Source organism: Chroicocephalus ridibundus, chromosome 1 (genome assembly GCF_963924245.1).
Source record: "Chroicocephalus ridibundus chromosome 1, bChrRid1.1, whole genome shotgun sequence".
NCBI lineage: Eukaryota > Metazoa > Chordata > Aves > Charadriiformes > Laridae > Chroicocephalus > Chroicocephalus ridibundus.
The window spans coordinates 98,479,015-98,498,335 of record NC_086284.1 but is presented as its reverse complement, the minus strand read 5'-3'; the positions used below and the strand labels follow the sequence as shown (position 1 = coordinate 98,498,335).

General features: G+C 45.8%; 1 protein-coding gene across 10 annotated transcripts in view; it reads left to right on the top strand.

The window, feature by feature from the left end:
• Positions 1 to 394: 394 nt before the first annotated feature.
• The window catches only part of AGPAT3 (1-acylglycerol-3-phosphate O-acyltransferase 3), a 92,882-nt gene continuing 73,955 nt past the window's right edge, over positions 395 to 19,321 (top strand). For 8 of the 10 annotated variants that reach the window (XM_063344585.1, XM_063344614.1, XM_063344605.1 and 5 more), the window contains exon 1: positions 1,044 to 1,305. The gene's annotated coding sequence lies outside the window, so the exon portion shown is untranslated. Of the gene's footprint in view, positions 498 to 1,043; positions 1,306 to 2,563; positions 2,615 to 19,321 lie in introns of those variants that run through there. The other 2 variants (XM_063344639.1, XM_063344654.1) reach the window with 2 other exon arrangements.

Genomic DNA, 19,321 nt, shown 5'->3' with positions numbered 1-19,321 from the left:
GTTTGAAATCAAATAACCTAGGTGAGACCCTGCTTCTTTCATTAAGAGCTTCCACCAAGTCCACTCCTTGGCCGTACATCCGATTTACTGCGTGTGGAGCGTCCCCCCTGCAGCCGAGAGCCCCACTTCACCCCTTTTTTCTTCATTCCGACCCGGGATCGCCTCTTTATTTATTAACAGCGTTACGCAGAGGTTTCCTGCGCTACTGAGAATTTCCGTCATTGCCTCCTCACGGTGCCATCTTCGCCTTTCTTCCACACGGATTCCCCCGACCCCCCTGTACGTACCCGAGAGCTTCCCCTAGCCGCCCCCGGCCACCGCCCGCTCCCAAGCCCGAGGGGCGGCGCGGCCGGGCTCCGGCGGGGCCAGGCCGGCGGGCGCGGGGGGGAGGGGGAGGCCCCCGCACCTCCCCGCCGCGGTGGGGCTGGGACGCGCTGCCGGAGGACACAGATCGCTCCTTCTCATAGCGGAGAGCGGCAAAACCAGCCATGGCGCGGGTGAGGGGCAGCGCCCGGGCCACGCGTCTCTCCCTCCTCAGGAAGGGGGCCGGGGGGCAGCGCGCCGACGCTCCCTGAGGCGGGGGTGGGGGCTCTCGGCCCCGGCCGAGCGGTGGGGATGCTGAGGCGCCGCACTGCCCTCCCCGGGCCGGGCGATGGCCCCGCACAGGCCGGCGGGGCGCACCGGCTCCCCTCAGCCCGCCGCTCAAGGGTGGCCGGAGGAGCGGTGCCGCTGTGAGGGGCGCCTCGGACGGGAGCGGCGGCGCCCCCTGGCGGCCGCCCCGCGGCGGGGGTCGCAGCAGGCGGCGGCTGGGCGCGGGGCTCCGCCGCATCCCGTGCCGCCGCGGTGCGGTGCGGTCGGCGGGGGTCCCGTCGCGCTGGCCGGGGCGAAGCCGTGCCGGGGCGGGCGGGAGGACCGGTCGGCGGCGGCAGCCGCTGCCGCCCCCGCTATCTGACCCGACCTTCCCCCTCTCCTCCTCCTCCTCCTCCGCCCCCCGCCGCTCGGGAGGAACTGAACCATCGCTGCACAGGAAGTAGCGGCTGCGGGGAGCAGCAGCGGCGGCGACAGCTGGGGGCTGCCGCACTCAATGAGCCAGGCTCCCGCAGCCGCCGCCCGCCCCGCTCGCCCCTTCCCCGCCTCCCGAGGGCAGCGGCGCCCAGCCAGCCCCGCCGCCGCGGGGGGGGTACCGCGGACAGCAGCAGGCGGAGGCGGGCACAGGCCGCCCGCCCCGGGGCTGGAGGCTGAGGCGGGCAGAGGCAGCTCCGGCTCTTCCCGAGGAGGAGGTGGCGGCGGCGGCGGGGACTGCAGGTTGGTGCCGCTCCGCCGGCGAGATGCGGGTGCCGGGGGAAGGCGGGCGGCGGGCCCTGCCCGCGCCGTACCGGCCCCTCGGCGGCCGGGGCAGCGCCCTCCGCCTCGCCGCTGATGCTGGTGGTGGCGGCGGCTCGGCCGGGCGCCCCTCTGGGAAGGCCCCAGCGCGCCGCCCCCCTTCTCCCCCCCCCCACCCCGCTGCGGCGGCGACAGGAGGAGCCGCGCCGGGGCCCGGCTCGGTCCGGCGGGCGCGGTGACGGTGCCACCGGCGGGCGCAGCCCTTTGTGCGGCGGCGGGCGAGGGGTGGGGGGGGGCGGCATAGCCGGGCCCGGCGGCGGGGGCTGCCCGGGGCGGGGGGATGTGATGGCGGCGGCGCGGGGAAGGGCACAATGGTCCCGCCGGCGCGGCCGGGCCCCGGCTGAAATGCGTCCTCCCCTCCCCGGTGAGATGGACGCCGTCCTGGGGGGCAGTGGAGGAGGCGCAGGCTGGTGGCGGCTCAGTGGCGGGAGGGTGGCAGCTGGGCGCTCCGCCGAGCCTGTGGGGAGGCAGGCAGGGAGGGAAAGGATGGGCGAAAAAAAAGTGGGAGAGCGGTTTAAAAGAAAACCAACCAAACGAAAATATAAGGAAGGGCCGTTTCCGAGGAGGCAGGCTGCACCTGGGCGCGGGGCTTGCGAGTGCAAGATGGAGAAGAGCAAAAACCCTATTGATCTGAGAGCGGCAACCGAATGGGATGCTGTTGTGCCTGGATTCTGTTCAGATGATGCTGATGGGTTTAATAAGCTGCTAACCTAATGTGTAGGCACCTAAATCAATGAGCATATTGATTATCCCCTTATTGCATTTAATACGCTGCATTCTAAGGGAACTTTTGTGATGAGACTGAGTGCTACCTATTTGATGCCTCATATATTCTTCCCCTCCGATATTTTTTCCTCTTTGAATCTTCATCTTGCCTCCTTGATTTGGCAGAGAGCAGGTGTGGAATCAGAAAGCAAAGTGGCAGAGTTTGCAGTAATCTTGCCGCTCCTACTTGAATAAAAATCTCGTTAGCTCATCATGTTATCAAACTCATTAATTTCAAGTCCAAAATAAACTTCATGGCCTTTCCCGCTCTAAGGGAAATAGGCTAGAGTCCAAGGTCGCATGTTTGCTATCAGTGAATTGCTGATACGTACAAGCATGTTTGGGAGTAAAGTGGTAAGCTCTCCACTTGTCTTGGCAGTGTTTCTTTCATGGGGACACTCTTCCCTTGAGGCTCTTTGCTTGAACTACAGGTCGTTTGGGCAAAGTTCAACATAATCGCAGATAGGTATGTGTATTTTAATATATTTTTTTTTCAAGCTTGATTCTACAAGTAGTAAAAACCCATACAGTTTCCATTCGTTTCCTTTCAAGATTGCAGCTGTATACAAGATGATTTAAACACAAACGTTCTGGTCTTTCCTATAACTTTCACAGGAGCTTTGGCTTTTGCTTCCTCTCTGTGTACTCTAATCTTCTCCCCCTTTATGTCTGTTGTTACTGAACCTTCGTGATTAAAATTATGTGCATTGCATTCGATACCTTTTTTCAACCTTTTTAAAGGGTAATCTTATGTACTCTAAGAAAGTCTTGTTATCCTGTTCTCTTTTAATTCCCACCTTCACCTCTCCACCCCTATACACACACCTAATTGGTGAAAGCAGGATAGAGAACAGTTGGTCTCCAAATATAGCTTGAATTCAACAAGCACAGGAAAAAAACCTGACCAGGCTGTCCCTGCTGAGCATGATTAAAATGGCAGGACCACTTATCAAAACTTTGTACTGCAGTTTAACAATACATTACAGATAGCTCAGTGGAGGATGCGTGAGTTGTACCTGACGAGGGCTGAAATCAGAATGGGCTTTGGTTGAAGTGAAGTGGGAGAGAAATAAGGATGCTACTTCCTCTTCCCAGTGTGATTTCTTTTATCTCTGAAGAGTTGCATTAACGAACTGGACAAAATTCCACTTAAAATTACAGGGAACTCTGTTAGCACAAAGTGTATGTTCTTTTCCCAGCCAGAGCCAAAGCTTTCTGCCCTGTGTTAATCTTCTTACAAAATGAAACTATTGCATAGTCCTGTGCTGGCTTCATTTTTTTTTTTCTTTCTGCCTCTGTTTGCAGAATGATGCATTGTTTTCAAATCATAAATGGTGTTTTGTTTACTTACAAAACTATTGTGGAATAATTGGATTTGAGGCTTACGTTTTGTGGGGAACTGGTGTGAATAAAGTATTGCTGTTGACTGTAATCAGTTCACCTATACTAAACTTATGATAACCATGAATTACAGTAGGCTGTTTCTATGCTTTATGCAAATACAAAGAAACCCAAAAACAAACCAAAACAAAAAAACCCCAAACAAACCAAGAAAGGTTGCATTCAGTCTTGTTCCCTTGGTTTATGAGAACATAATTCTTGATAGGAATGGCCAAGATACTGAAAAACAAAGATAATTATAATTTGTAATGGCTAAAAATGTCCTATTCTTTCAATGATCTTTTTTTTTTTTTTTTAGTGTTAATACTGAATGTTGGTGCATGCTTATTAGTCTGTAGTCAGTTCCTGAACAAAGAACAGGTGACTAGGCTATTGGTACCTTGAGCGTTACAAGATAAAGAACAAAAGAAATGATGAAAAAGGAACCCAAATTTCATTGTATCTCAGGCTGTTCCACCACCTTCTGGTGCTGAGCCTCTAGTAATAAGGATTCTTTGTCTATGCTTGCTAATACCAGGGAACTTGTGCTTGTAATTTGCTTACAATTACTTAATAAGCAATTGTCCTGGTTTCAGCTGGGATAGTTAATTTTCTTTCTAGCGGTTGCTGTGTTTCAGATTTGGTATGAAAGGAAGTCAGTAATGCATATTGTTTTAGTTCTTGCTAGGTGATGTTTATACTGTTCAAGGACTTTTTTTCAGCTTCCCATAGAAGCTGAGAAGGGGCATAGACAGAGCAACGTAATGGCCAATGGAATATTCCATAACATAGACGCCATGCTCAGTATATAAACGGAAATGTGAATCCACGATCACTGCTTGGGGCGGGCTGAGAAACCATTTCACCGGGCAGTGAGAGTGACTTGTGTTGTATTACTTTATCTTTTTCTGTTACTGTTCTATTAAACTGCCTTTATCTCAACCCATGAGGTTTTTTTCCTTTCTTTTCCCCTCCTTTTTGCCCTCTTCTCCCTATCCTTCTGGGGTAGGGTGCAAGCGGCTGCGTGGTCCTAGCTGCTGTCTGGGGTTAAACCATGACAGTAATCCATACCATCTTTTTAAGTAAAACCAAAAGGAATGGAATGGAGAGGCACTAGAAGGCATTATCCAAATTTCTTGTTTACCTGGGATATTAACCAACATAAAATGAGTGAAAGAAACACTCATCTAAGGCCTCTGCTGCGTGCTTGATGAAGATGAACACTCTTAAATGTGTTACATGAAAATCAGTTTGCCATCTGATGCATGATCATGTCAGGATTCCAGGAATGAGTCAGCACCTAAATTGGGGACTGATTATCTCTAGAACACAGGCACCTATAGGTAAAATCAGGATAATCCTAGGAAGTGTTTAATTTGCTGGTGGACCAAACCAATAATCTCTGTTTCCTGTTTTAGTTTATTATTTGCAGAAGTCCAAATTTCAAATGATTAAAAAGGAAACAAACCCTTGCTCACATATTTTTTTTTTGAGGCTTCTAAAATCGGTTGATACTTTATGATTTACCTGCAAAATTTCCTTGTGCCTCTGAGTCTGGACACGTTTAGGAGTGTGCAAGACATGGGAGTGGTGAGAAGCTGGGCACTTAGAGCTGTTACACACAAGTCATAGCAAAAATGAAAGAAATGCTTGTCTGTTTTGTGAAGACCAATCTAGGAGGGCTACCTTTGGATCTCGTCCTTCACAACAGCACCTCCTTCTGCTGTGTCTCTATCTGTAGCTGTCTGACCTTGCTTGCGTGGGACAGACAGCATAACTGTGCAGTTTAGTAGACGGGACATTCATTTTGGGAAGCAGGAGGCTTGGGTTCTTGTCCTTGCCCAAATGAGTACTCAGTGTTGCAAAAAGGAACCAAGAGCCACAGGGACTCTTTCTATCTGTAAACCCTTGCAGTATCCAAACAGATTCAGGAGGAGACTGTGGTGACTGGCCGTGACAGGGTGCCCTGGTGCACTACTAAGGAAATGCTGGGTGGAGGTTATGATAACTTCCAGGGAAAAGGCAAGGAAAGCTGTATCGAAATGATGTACAGCTCAGACTATGTGAGGATGCTGCCCATCACACTGATGGGCAAAGGAGCCGATCAGTCACGCTGTTCTGTTTCATGCCTGTGTTATGAGAGGGTCGGTATAGGCTTGGCACCCTGAACTTTCCCCTAAAGTCATTGATCTCTACCTGACGTAAGCCTGGGGGGGGAAAGCTGCGATTGATGGTACCTCTCCTCGCTGGGTATTGCTAAATCAGCCCAGCTGCTCGTGGAGTTTCCCCGCCCCTCCTTTGCTGTTCTCGGGTGTGTGGCTTCCTTCATGTATTTTGTAGGGACAGCAGGCATGTAATTTTGACCTGCCGCTTCCCCTGGGACTTGGGGAACTTGGGGCCCTAGGCTCTCTGAGACTTGCTACTGCAATGCTGCATTTTTTTCTGCACCCGTAGGTGCCAGTTTCTTGGTGGAGAGCTAGGACGAAATAAGAGAAGAAACTTTCTGTCGCATCTTGGATGGGGAATGAAAGCCGATGTACCGACTAGTCCTAATACTGTTGTTTATCTTGCAGTAGTATCAATAACGTGGTGTTTGCTTTCCAAACAAAAGATGTGTTCTGTGTCCCAAAGAGTTTAAAGATCCTTTGAAGCTCTGTGTAGTGGAAACAGTAGTTCCCTCAGCCAGGTTGGTCTTCGCCCCAGGTACAGCCTTGTTGCCTAATTGTGATTACTGCTGTAGTTTGAGATTGCTCAGGAAAAAAAAAAAAAAAAAAGCTTATCCTTGAAGTAGGTGTTGAGCTCCCTATGTTTTATGAGAATTAAAGGGCATATAGATTCCTTATACATTTGGAGTGAAATGGTAAGAAATTTTCCTTACGGAAGAGGTGGATCCGAGTATATGGTAGAACATTTAGAATGCAGCATCTCCTGGGTATTTACATATTCATGGCAAAAACCTATTTAAAACCTTTCCAGTGTTTCTGCATCAGAGTTGAGCTCTTTAATGGTCAGGCATAAGTGGTATGACATTGGCCTCTTCCTGTGTGTAGCACCTCTTCTCCATGCAGACATTCTCATTTGTTGGAAATGGGATTTCAGGGAAATTTTTAGCTGCCTTTTTTTTTTTTTCCTGTTGTTGTTCTTGTGCATTAGCATTACTTAGGTAATTATAGTGTATTTGTTAGGAGCCCTGACAGCCTAAACTGAGTTCTTTGTCAAAAATGCGATGTTTCCCTTAATTAAGCAAGACTAGAAACAGCACCTGAATCTATTAATTAAATAGTCAAAGTTGGTATCTATTTAGGATATATTAACGAGCAAACCAAAATACATTTCTGACTAAAGTGTTGCCCAGAATAGATGAGCTTCTGTGAGGCTTTTTTGTTTTGTAGAGAAAAATAATATATTAGTGCTGCAACTGTCACACATGCACGGTCGTGCAAAATTCATGTGAGATTTTTCCAAATTCTATGGTACCCAGAACAATAGTCACTATTTCTTCTTCAAAGCTCTTCAGAGATGTTAAATAATCCTTGTGACAACCCTATGAAGTGAGTATTGTAGTGATTTTTTATGGATGGCAAAACAATTAATCGGCATTGTCTCCAGCTGTACTGCGAAAAGTGGGATTTTTCAAAGCGCTCGCGGCTTGGCCTGCTGCTAAAAATTGTCATTGTGTGAACACGGGGTGGGTGAGCTCGTCTTTGTGCCTCTTCTTCTAGCCGTGCCTGTGCCGACGAAAACACTTTTGCAGATGCAGTGGTCGTCAGCATGCAGGTGCGTACATCAGGCTGGACCCTACGCGTCCTCATAAAGGATGAATGTAGCTTGTTTTAAATTATTCTGCCCCATGTTACTGGCATCAGTTCTTGGAAGAGAGATGTGCAGAGCTGTTGGCTGTGCTGGTGTCCGTAAAGTTTGTCTGTGTGGGAAAGCTATGTTGCTCAGACTGGCTTCAGAGCACAAGTTTGCGTATTTGTGGGATGAGGTCCTGGTGGGACTCTTTCCACTGGCCTCTTGCCAGGCTGGGCTTGCTGAGAGTTACAAGTTGCCTTGAGGCTGGTCGTCTAACTCACTTTGATCCAAAAAGGCTGCAGATCCAGCGGTTTCCTCCGCTACGTGAACACTGGCGGTATCTGCAAGCTGAAGGAGGTCCGGCTAACCAGGACATATGTTCCCATTCGGGTCAGACCAGCGTCACAGCTTTTCTGCACAGCCTGGCTTTGGTTGCTGAGGTATGTGTGTCTCCTTTCCTCTTCCACCAGCTCTGCCTGCTGCCCTTCCAGGAGTTATAAATGCCACAGCAGATGGCTTGGGGAGGCAGTGTCTGTAATTACTGTTGCAAGATTTGCCTAAGCTTGACTCTGTACAAAGAATGCTTTTTTCCTTGGAGATTCGAAGTTGTTGGTACTTCACATGCAGATTCGGTCTTTTCAGGGGAACGCAATAGTGGAAACGTGTGCATTATGTGCTGGTTCAAAACCAGCCTGTCTTTCCTCTTAACATAATTCATATGGTGGTTTAGTGTTACCAGTTTTCACTCTTCTCTGGCTGGGTCAGCTTTCAGGTTCCTGGTAGTGATACAGGCTAGACTGCTTATGGACCCAGATTTTCATAATGGCTCACACACGGGTAAATAACACAGCTATAATCAGTTTAATTGATAAAGGTAGATTTTTAAACCCATTAGCCTGACTGGTAGCATTCAATCAGGTTTCTGTGAGAAACACTGTTCTTCCTCTCAGCTGAGCAGAGATGCGCGGCTATACAGTTGATGTATGCATCTTTAATGTCTAATGCAAGCGTTGGTCTCCTAGTTGCAGTGGTGATTGATTGATTGATCCAACGTTATGATGCACAGTGTGTACTCTTTCCATGGGCCCCCTCCCTCCAAATATCTTCCTGCAGTCTCGGACTCCCTACCAGCGTGTCTGAGCTGAACTGCTCTTCTCACATCCGTCTGGTGCTTCTAGCCCTTGGGTTATTAGCCATATAGCCAGCCTCCACTTTGAGTTGCGAGAGGGCTAAAACCAAAGGGAAAGCAAGGTTTTCATTTCTAGAAGCCAGTGAAGATGCTGTGACCCAAACTGCCCAGGCCTGCTGATCAGTGTTGGTTTTCCTTCTGGTGGTCACGGCAGAGGGTGATGCCTCTGGTTCCTCAGACAGCTTCTTGGGGTTGCTCACAGTATAGAGGGTTGGAGCCCTATCTTCCTCAGGAGCATGAGGCTCTCACCTCTATTTTAAGGATATTTTTTTAATAAATTCACTTTCACCTGTAAAGTGCTTTCAGATAAAATCATAAGTAGCAGTGTGAATTTGGGCCAGATTCCAGATCCTTACTGATTTACCTCCCTGTTTCCAATGAAATACCCTTATCGCTGGGATCATGGGATCAAGGTGTTCTTCATATTTTGTGTTTTGAGGTTTTGATCTTGTCTTTGTTTTCTTGGCCAAAGAAATCTTGCTTTCCTGGCCACCCCACAGCCAGCTTTCCTTCAAGGGTCAGAGCGCCATGCCTTTTAGCAGTCTGCATTCACTCTGGTTTGTCCTCTAGAGCTGAATTGGTTTTGATGGTGGAAACTTAACCGGCTGGCTTAACTCTCCAGTTGCGTTTTTCCCCAACGTCTTTCTGTGATGGCAGGAGAGCTATCACTGCCAAACGCTGCTGGATTCCTTTCAGGCTTTTCCTGCCCAAATTCATCAGAGAACACTCAACAAGCCCCTTCCCTCTGCCTGCTCTGAAAGGACTGAGTTTGCATTCATTTTCTCACAACTGTATAGCAGTGTGTCTTAAGCTGAGCTCCGAAGGCAGCGGCACTACTTCTTCCTTGAGAAGTGCCTTGGCTGCACATCGCTAGACGCGGGGAAGTTGGGCAGCAGCAGGGTGTCAATATGCTTGCCCTGGTCCTCTGCTTTTCCCTGGCCATTGTTGGCTGGCCGCTGCCGGGGATGTCTCATGAGACTGGGTGGACCTTGGCTCTGGCCTGGTACAGACATGCTTGTTTGCTGCCTGGGTCCTGCTCAGCCCTGGGAAAGGCACTCAGCCTTGCATTTGACATTAAAACTTTGGTTAAAAACGGCATTGCTTTAGCTTGCTTGCTGCAGCTGTACCCACGGCTGTGGACTGGGGACCGTAACTTTATTCATGGGAAAGGTTTGGACCATAGTCTTAGAATGAAGACGTGTCCGTTAAACATGTGCGTATGCGTATGCTATTAGATGTGCACTGCTCGCAAGCTCTCCTGGATGCAGCTGTACAGCCTGTACAGAAGCTGTCTTCATGGTACTTTTCTCTTTTTAATTTATAAGTTGCTAGCAAAAGCTTATTAATAAGGAAGGAAGCTCTACTGTCTGAAAAGCTTCATTTTAGTCTAATTGTGTACTATAGGATTTTTACAGTATATTCCAGTATACTGCTGAAGTAGTATATTGGCTTTTCAGTAGCAATATTATGCTGGAGAAAGGAAGCTGACTGAAGGGGTGGTGATAGTAAAGGGAATTTTATATAGTAGCTTGGAAATAGCATTTGTAGCTTTTCAGGATCCAAACGTATCATTAGCTTTACTGGAAAAAACAAAGTTTCCTTGTTTAGTTGTTTACCTGGTGAACTGGTGTTCACAGCATCATCTTGGTTATATTTCATAGTAAAAGCCAGATAGACGGTGTTCATCATCACTTAAATAACAGGACCTGGTGTATGCAACCCACTATGAGCCTTGCCTCTTTCAGGTAATGTGCCAGTACCTTTCTCTACAGCAAAAGAAAGTGATATAATCCTTTTCTTTCTTTTTCTCTTGCATTGTGTTTTTGTTTAGGTTTTTTTTTTCCCTGTCATTTTTTTAATGTCCTAAACCTTAGACATTTTCTACAAATGCAGTGATCTCAGCATTTGTCAATGGGTCTGATTTGAAGGTTGAACCTTTGGTTTTCTTTCAAGGCATTTCAGGTGGAAAGGCAGTACTTCACACCCATCTGCACTAATTCTTCCAACACCAATTCAAAAGCTGTCTTGATGGATCCCAATGGAAGCTATGAACTACCAGGAAGGATTATCTATGGAGAACTTGGCTTGCTGGGCCTGAGAAAGGCAGAGGATGTGTTTTTGTATGAGGGAAACAGGCAGAAGCTTTCCTGCACTTGGTCTTGCATTTGAAATTAGCACTGGTGCTCCTCTTCACACCTGTTGCTGCTGTGAAGAAAGGTACATCCATTGAGGACATGATTGGGTTTATAATGGCAGAGTGAAGACTTATTTTTCAGGGAAGGAATATCCAAAAAGAATGTGGGTTTCGGATTGGTTTAACGAGCGTTTCCTTAGTTGATTTATTTTAATAAAACTTTGCCTAGATGGCTTTTTTAATTGAATATTTAAGCGAGTTGAAAGCAGGCATTTTACTGTCTCTCTTTAATTTGTACTGATAAATGGTTTAGCATAATTATTTTTTAATGTCCTTTTTAAAAGTATGATGCCCTCATCCTCCTGACCTTCCTTCTTCAAGAAAAAGTGGATTTAATTTGTTTGGAGAGAAACGTCTGCCGTATTGCTGCTCTGTGACAAGGACGTGTGTGGGAGGGGTGGGCTTGGTGAAAAAAATTGCTGGCTTTTAAAGAGATGGGATCAGGAAAAAAGCTTTAAGAATGGTCTGAAGCGTACTGTGGCGTTTGTAAGCTCCCTTTCTGAACCTCATGAGTCCAGTTCTGAATACAAACCTTGCAGCATTATGCAGATGCCTTGGTTTTACTGGGTGACCTAAAATAACACTAAAATACAGCTTGGGGTTTGTTTTTTTGTTTTGTTTTGTTTTGTTTTTTTGTCTTTTTCCTCTCCTCTGGCAGGCCTGTCCTTTTCTTGTTGATCGGCTTTAACTTTCCTGAGATTCTGGGTCCCTGAAGAGGGAACTGAGCCATATTGTTGTGTGTTCAGGTTCCTGTCTGATCCAGCGTGGGGAGTAGTGGAATAGCAGAGTACTCCTGGGTGGGAGCGTTTAGTCACAGGGCAGATAAAATTGGCTGCTTACCTCCTATCTAGCTGGCTCTTTGCTCCTCCACAGTGCAGTAGGAATATCAACTCTGAAAAAAAGGTTGGCAGCGTCTTTTCTAGTGGGATTGCAATTTAGTCTGGAAGGGAGGAGTCTGCTGGTGCTCTTAATCCCTCTCCTTGGAAAAGATCAACCACAACAGCCTCAGTTTTGGTGATATCATTCATTTGTGCCTCTGTACTTACGCTGGAGTCTCTTCTTTAATACTATTCATTAACACAGCTAGGTTGGCAAAACATCTAAGGGAAAAGAAAGCCCCAGGCTTGCCTGTGTTTCTACCGAATACCTGGTTTGATATTAACCAAAAATGTAGTGCTTCCACTTAGCAGTTTGCAAACTCGAATGTGAGTCAGTCTTATGTGGTTGCAAAAAAACCCCAAACCCTCCTCCTCTCTCTGACCCCAAAAGAAAAAAGCAAGCACGCTAGATGGGGATGCATACTTGCTTCGTGAAATGATTCTTCTCAGCATGAGCTGGACTACGGTATGCAAATCAAGGCATCGCCTTTTAAGAAACACCTTTTCCCGTGGACAAAATTGAGTGAAAAAAATCACAGTGAGGTCTAGAAAACATTACCAAAAGGAAAGTTTACAGAATGAAGGTTGTTCTACACAGAGAGCACCTGAAAGCCTCCTGCAGAGAAGGGAGTGAACTGCTCTCTGTGCCTGCTGTAGAGAGGACAAGAAGTTGTGGATTTAAGATGCAGAAGGGAGAGCTGGAAAGCTTTGGAAAAAGCTTTACATTGCCAAACGGGAGTTGTGAAATCTCTGATGCTGGAAAGAGCTTGCAAATAAAAGATGCTGGCAGATGCCTGTGGGAAGGGTTCGGGTTTGGTGCTCCTGCACTGGGGACTGGAGTGCTGGGTCCCTTGTGGGAGATGCACCCTTATGAAATGTGGGCAAGGGGTAGGGAGGAGCCACAGAATGTAAGTTCTGGCCGTTCCTGCACGTCCTTTATGATGCTGTGCAAAAAAACAAAAAAGGTGGGAAGGGGGTGAGGGGTAAGAAATTAGTGTTTGTGATGAAGAAGTTAAAGGTGACAGAAAAGATTAGCTGTCAAAGGTTGGGGACAGCTGGGTTAGGTGAGCTCTTGAAATCCCCTTTGGCTGCGCACACAATGATTTTATTTTGGTAGAGACTCATGCTGCAAGCTTGCTCTGCTCTTAGAGCCTCGTGTGCTGCAAATTCCAGCACAGGGCAATATACTGATCAATCTGTGCGTCAGACTGAATGACCCTGGGAAGGGTATATTGGTATTTTAGCTTTTCTAACAAGGGGTTCTTTTAATTAGTGGCTGCTTCATATCTTCCATTTTAAGTATATGAAAACAATTCAGTTGCAGTCCACGTTTGTTCCCTGCAGAAGGTGGAGCAAAGCCTTGAGGATGTTGACCTCACAGATCAGCCTGAAAACTGGAGCTTGAACCAACAAAGACCGTGGTGCTCGTTTCCTTTGGTTTGCTATTTTTCAGCCATTCGTCTCTTGGTGAGTTTCTGTGGCACAGATTTAATTCCTGACGACCAGCCAAAGTACCTTAGAGTCGCTCCGGCCAGAAGCAGTAACTACCAGCAGTGCGTGGAGGGCACTAAACAAAAGCTGAAAGGCTGGGTAAAGCTCATTCAGAAGCTAGCTGGTATGTGCCCGCAGAATTTCAATGCAAGTGTGGGTTCTCTCTACAACAGAGTACTGCTTGCCTCTTTGGTATTACAGCCATTGCACGAAGCTGGTGGGTGCTGATGTAGTTTTGCAGAATGATAAGCAGTGAATTAAAATCTGAGTCAAATTCCTGGCTCCTTGTGCTGGCGAAGGCTTCACTTAGCAAGCATTAGAGACGAAGTACCAGAAAATTTATGGACTGTGATGGTCTGTCACTCTCTATGAACAGAAAAGAAATACCATGCAGCTTCCTGAAATGCTTTCTTTTGTACATGGTATGCCTAAAATTGTTTGGCAGGGCATATGGTCTTTGTGTGTTGGTAAAACACAGGCGATCTGGGATGCTCCACACAAGGAACTTCTTGTTCTTCAAGTTCTTTCCCCAGCAACGGCCAGTGTGTAACCTCGGCAGTGCTGGGCTGTCATTGACTGTCTGAAAAACTCGTCAAAAGTGTGTATATCTTTAACATAAATGAGACACAGTTTGTCTCCTTATGACTACAAGAAACCTCAGTCTTCCTGTCGCTGACTGTGGAGCTTGTGCCTATGTGGGAGAGACAGAACTAAGATAAATCAAGCCCCTATTGAATGATTCAATGGCTGTTGGGGGACTTTGTAACGTGCTGCTTTTTAAAATGCCATATGCTCTTATGAGAGGAGAGCCCTGCTGTATTTCTGCCTTAATTCCAGAACAATGTTAAAATGGGATTCTGTACGTTGGAAGCATTTTGGATGTTACTGTTTGATAAATGGGCCCCGTATCTTGGAAGACTCTGTCTTTTGAAGATATTGTAATATTTGGAGTTTACAAATCTGGCGTAATCTGGTAGAATTACAACTATGAGAGAGGGTGTAAACCGCAGAAAGCCTTTACCTGCACTTTGCAATGTGTGTTTGCTGTGGCTAGCCAGAGAGATGTCATTAGCCATGTGCTTCTAAACCTGAGAATAATTGTTAGACAAATTAAAACCCCACTGCACTGATGCAGGCCCTCTCTGCAAGGTTGTCTGTCTGATGGCAGCTGTGTTTTACAGGTTCTAGCGGTGCTAAACACATACAACTTGATTACAAAGTGGGGATTTTTTTCCCCACTGAGTTTTTTGCTTGAAACTTTAGCTTGCAGATCTTCGCTAGAAGAGGGTGGATCTTCTCAAACAGGTGAATTTGTGCATCTCCAATTTACCTTGGTCTCTTGGTGTAATTTCCTCTTGTTCATCTCCCCCTCCTTTTCCTCGTTTCATCCCACTTACTGTGGGTTTTGTCAGGCCGTTTTTTTAAGCATTTGATTCAGTTGTCCAATTACAGTAACGAGCAGGTAAGTTTAATGCTGTGTTGCACGATAGATGAAGTAATAGTACTAGCAACGCTTAATCTTTGCTTATTTCATTTTTTTGTACTTCCAGTGTAATCACATCAGGTTTTCTTTATTGTACCTCTAAGCCTTTTTCTTCTATACTAGAAGTACGTGGGAGAGGGAGGGAAAGGAGCATGAAGGGAGTGAAAAGGGCCTTTAACTATTCCTGGGTTTTCATGGACTTACATTTGTGTAAGTGTGTCTGCCTCAGTGAGGGCTGTAGTTCTTCTCTCTCGAGTCCGTCATGTACATAGCCAGCAGACCTGAATGTAACAGTAACCTGAAATCCATGTTTGGATAGATGCCGCCGTTATTTCAGCTGTGAATTAAGCCAGCAGGTTTTTGGAAAGGGTCTTGGCCGAAATAGAGGAGGGTGTGTGGGGAGATGCTGGTGGGGCTGTGCAGGTTCATCAGTTCAACCCATTGCTTTCTGGGACCCCCCTGTTGCCTGCCTTGCTCCAGATTCCTACAGCGTATCTCTCCTGGCCTCACTTCCTGCTTCCCAGGATCTGTCTTGAATTTGCTGTTTGTCAAATTTCCTTATTGCCTCCACCATGAACCCGTTGGGTTGTTTCTGCTTCTTCCTCCCTCCTGTACCCAGCCGAGGCACTTTCCCCTGCTTTGTCAGAGGATGAGGAGCCAGGGTGGCTCTCTGGAGGTCTCACACGGGTGTTTAAGAGCTGCTGTCCGTTTTTTAGGATGGCAGTATCTCTTTTTTCGGGAGTCCTAGTTTCCTGCTTCAGGTCTGGATGCAATCCTAATTTATGTAGAGATCCTATCTTAAGGCTTGTTCAGATGTTAACTTAGCAGAGACAGCTTTGCAGTTCCTGTGATGGAAGTGATAGTTTCTGCGTGTGGATGGAGCTGCATAAGCTTGCTAAAGACCCTGGATATATTGGACAGTTTTCGACTGCAGCCTTTTTAGTTGTTTGATGAGAGGTTATTTTGGGAAGAAGAATGTAATCGCGTCAAAAATCAAACGTCAGCCAAGGCTGATTTATTTTGTATGGGTATGTTTTGGTTGCTGGGCATTGCTCACAATAGAAGTTGGAAGAATTGAAGTGTTCAAACTAATTTTTACTCGTGGTCTTTCCTGTTGGCGCTGACTGGCTTTCCTGACATGGTTTCATTGCAGATTCCTGAACACTAATTTCTGTTTTGTATTAAATGTACTTTCGACTGTCAAACAGAATACTTTGGTGAAAGTAATAAAGCCCAAAGGGGAACAAAACCATTTTCTTTCTGTTCAGTGTTTTTTCTACAGATCAGCTGTGGCTATGTTTTGGTTTGACCTATTTCATTCCTGGTATGAATTTGAAATTTAAAGCCCTGCCAGTGAGCAGAGTAAACTTAATAAAACATTTGAGTAAGATAAGGCAGAGTACTTGGAGTCTTAAGCCATGCTAGTGTCACCTTTGTTCATGGTGTCATGATGGTTCCAATTGCAGTGGTCTTGGAGAACAGGAGCAGCTCTGTGCCGGTAGAAAATATTTTCCAAAAGTGTGCGTATCAGATAGTTAATGTTTATAGTTAATGTCTTTGATAGCTAAAAACTGTGTTTTTTGAGTTTATAGTGTATGCTCTTCCATATTGGAGCCTGATTTTGTTGTGGGTTTTTTTCCTTTAATAAAAAGAGAAACTGCCATGATGTCTCACAAAGCGATAGTGGGAAACAGTGTTGTAAATCCCTTGATGTGTTGTGAAAGCCTAGTCCTTTCATGCTGCTATCTTCTATTTGCCTTCTGTGCAGCTAAGTTTTTAGTATGTGCCCTTCCTTTTGTGGTGACTATTCCTAAAAGTTTCTTCAGTTATTTGTTGAACTGATACCATGCAAAGTATTCCAAATATTTACTCTGAGAAAGCAGCCTTCTTTTCTGCACGCTGAAATCATGTAGCCATCCACCAAATGAACTGTCTGGAAGGGGACTGGATGGAGGGACCAGGATGGTTCTAAACCCAGTTGTAATCTTCTCTGCTTTAATTAAATGCTGTAGAGTCTAGTGGGACGACTCAGGTCTCTGAACATCTAATGTCTCTGTAGGCACTCTAGGGTATTTCTCCTGGCCTGGAGCCTCCCTTCTGAAAGGATGTGGGTTTCCCAACGGTCTGGTGTTGCATCTGCCAGTCCCATGTGGATGTTGCAAATGCGTCTTGGAAACGTCTAAAAATGATGCATGGTGCATGTGTTTAGAAACCTAGATCTCTTCCGTAAGTGTTTGTAAGGATTTCAAGGAACAACTGTTCTCTGCCTGTTAACCTTAGAAGCCTTCATAATGGATAGACTTTTCCTCAACCTTCAGTTGTCTTTTCACCTCCCTGCCTCAGTGTTTAAATGCCAATATGCAAAATACACCCATAGGTTACACTTAAAGGTTAAAACCTTTAAGTACCAATACGCAAATACACCCGTAGGTCAGTGTATGAATTCTGTTTGAGATTATTTGACTCTCGTGAAGGTGTAATTTCATTGCTATAAGAGTCTTTAGAACTGCTCCGAAATGAAGATTTTGGAGTAATCCATAATAAAGGAATGTTCCATGGATTCAAGACTGCAAAACTGCAGGTGTGTAAGTGTATGTCTCCAAAGATAGATACTTATAGGACTGCAAGTGCTGTAAACCTTAATATTTTCATTGTTGGCAGGATCAAGATTTTTATTATGCATTAAATAGTTTCTAGGCAGCTGAGCAAAGTAGCATCTGATTGTTTGCTTTCTTCCCTATTCCTGGCCCACAGTGCCATACCCATTTTAATGAAATAGCATGCCTCTGCTATGATGAAGGTGAATGAGTAAGGTAGTGAATGGTATGGTGAGATTTCCACCATGCCACCCCTAGTTTCCCACTGTCCTTTAGCATAGTACTTCCAAACTAATAAATACATTGGAACACTATGTGATAGATTTGTAATAAATCTGGTGTTCTAAAGAAATGAAAGAAAAAATCTCCAGAGGCTTCCAGCTTTGGAAAAATATTTGTCATGTGAAGAGCAAAGTCATTCCCTCACAAAAATGGCTTGCATCTCTATGCTTTCCAGTCCTCTGTTATTCACTAAAACACTCGGGTATATGTTTAAGTCCCCTTGATTTCAAGATTCCCATGTGTCCTGAATTAAGCTGCTTTATTACTGTTGTTATCATCATTCATAAAGAGTATTTTGGACTTTGATAAATGGGCCATAGTAGCAAAACCACCTTTGAGTAAGAAAATAGGACAGCCATCTTGACCTGTGGAAAGAATGATTAGTGTGCATATTAAGAGAAAGTCCAGCCTCTGAAAGGCAGTCACGCTGATGGTGCAAATTTGGGAAAGATTCGGGAGTCCCTGAATGTTGTTGTTCTTGGTGTCTGAATGCTTATCAGAAATTAAGGTGATGCAAGTTACTTGGTCACTGAACATTCAGTTTTTATTAAGACTTCTTGTATGTAGAACCATATAAAAGGTATATATAGATCAGTTGTTTAGTATTTTGAGTAAGCATTTATTGTTTTAAATACCCTTCCAGGAGGGAAGGCATACAGTGGAAGGAGAGAAGGGTCTTTTTTAAGTATATATTTCTTTTCTCTTAATTTTTTTCCTAGCCCAAGAGAAAGACAGGAACATAGTTGGCTGTTTTTAAGAATCAAGCAATAGTCAGAGCTTTAAGCCTAGAAATAAATAATTAGAAACCTTCCCTCCAGCTTGGTAACTCATGTCCACCTCTGTAGTAACCAGCACGTCAAATGATTTTTAATCCGGGTTATTGCACTGCTGAAAAGCAAACCTCCTTTCCTTTGGAGTGCATAAAATGCTTGTTGTAGTTAATGTTTCTGATTTCAGAAGATGATAACTCTGTGCTTATTTCTTCCTATTTTTCTTTGTCTAAAAAAACAGCCAGTACTTTGTATATGAGTCAAAATATATTCTGTTCACCAGTACGTACGTTGAAAAGCAAAAAGTCTTACTTATGACAGCATGTTATAACATTATAATGAAATGGGTAACTATACTATAATTTGTGCTTTCTAAATAGTTCAAGTTGTGTTTGAGGATTGTAATCAAATGCTGCTTTGTGGTGTCACAAACCCCTGGCCATGGGACTGGGTATGTTTCCAGGGGGTGGATGTAGGCTGGGTAGGAGGGGGCAGCAGAGTCTGCAGTGCTGTGGTCGAGGCTGGGCAGTGGGGCAGGACACCAGATTGAAAAGCCAAGTCTGGCACCTGGCGAAATGCACTCGTGAGAAATCCATAACCCTCCCTGTGACCTCAAAAAGAGAAGTCTGCTCATACAGGCTTGTGCTGCTCAGTAAAACTTGTTGAAGTCTGTGACAGTATTTCTCAAATTCACCTGCTTGCATATGAACAGCCCTAGGGTTGGCCTCAGAGACCTGGGGGGCCCTTGTATGTTTGCTTTACCTGTGCACTTTACCCTGAATATGTGACTTTTCCAAACGGTATTTATATTTTAAGCAACATGAGATGGCGGCTGGATCTCTGAAGGATGTCAGTGGTGGTGTGCATACTTGTGTTCCTCTCTGGACGTGCTCCGCACCAGCATGGCCTGGCGCCCGCCGTTTTAGCAATGCCTTCCTAATCTTTTGATATACTAGCGGCGCCTGCAGCTGGACACATGTGGCGGTAGCAGGGTGTGCAAATGCACAAGCATCTGGCTAGCTGTCTCTTCTGCTGGTGATACCGTGGGGTGCTTCATCTGCAAAAGAGCCCTGGATTAAGGAGAATGTGTGAAGATAGAATAGGCCATCCCCCG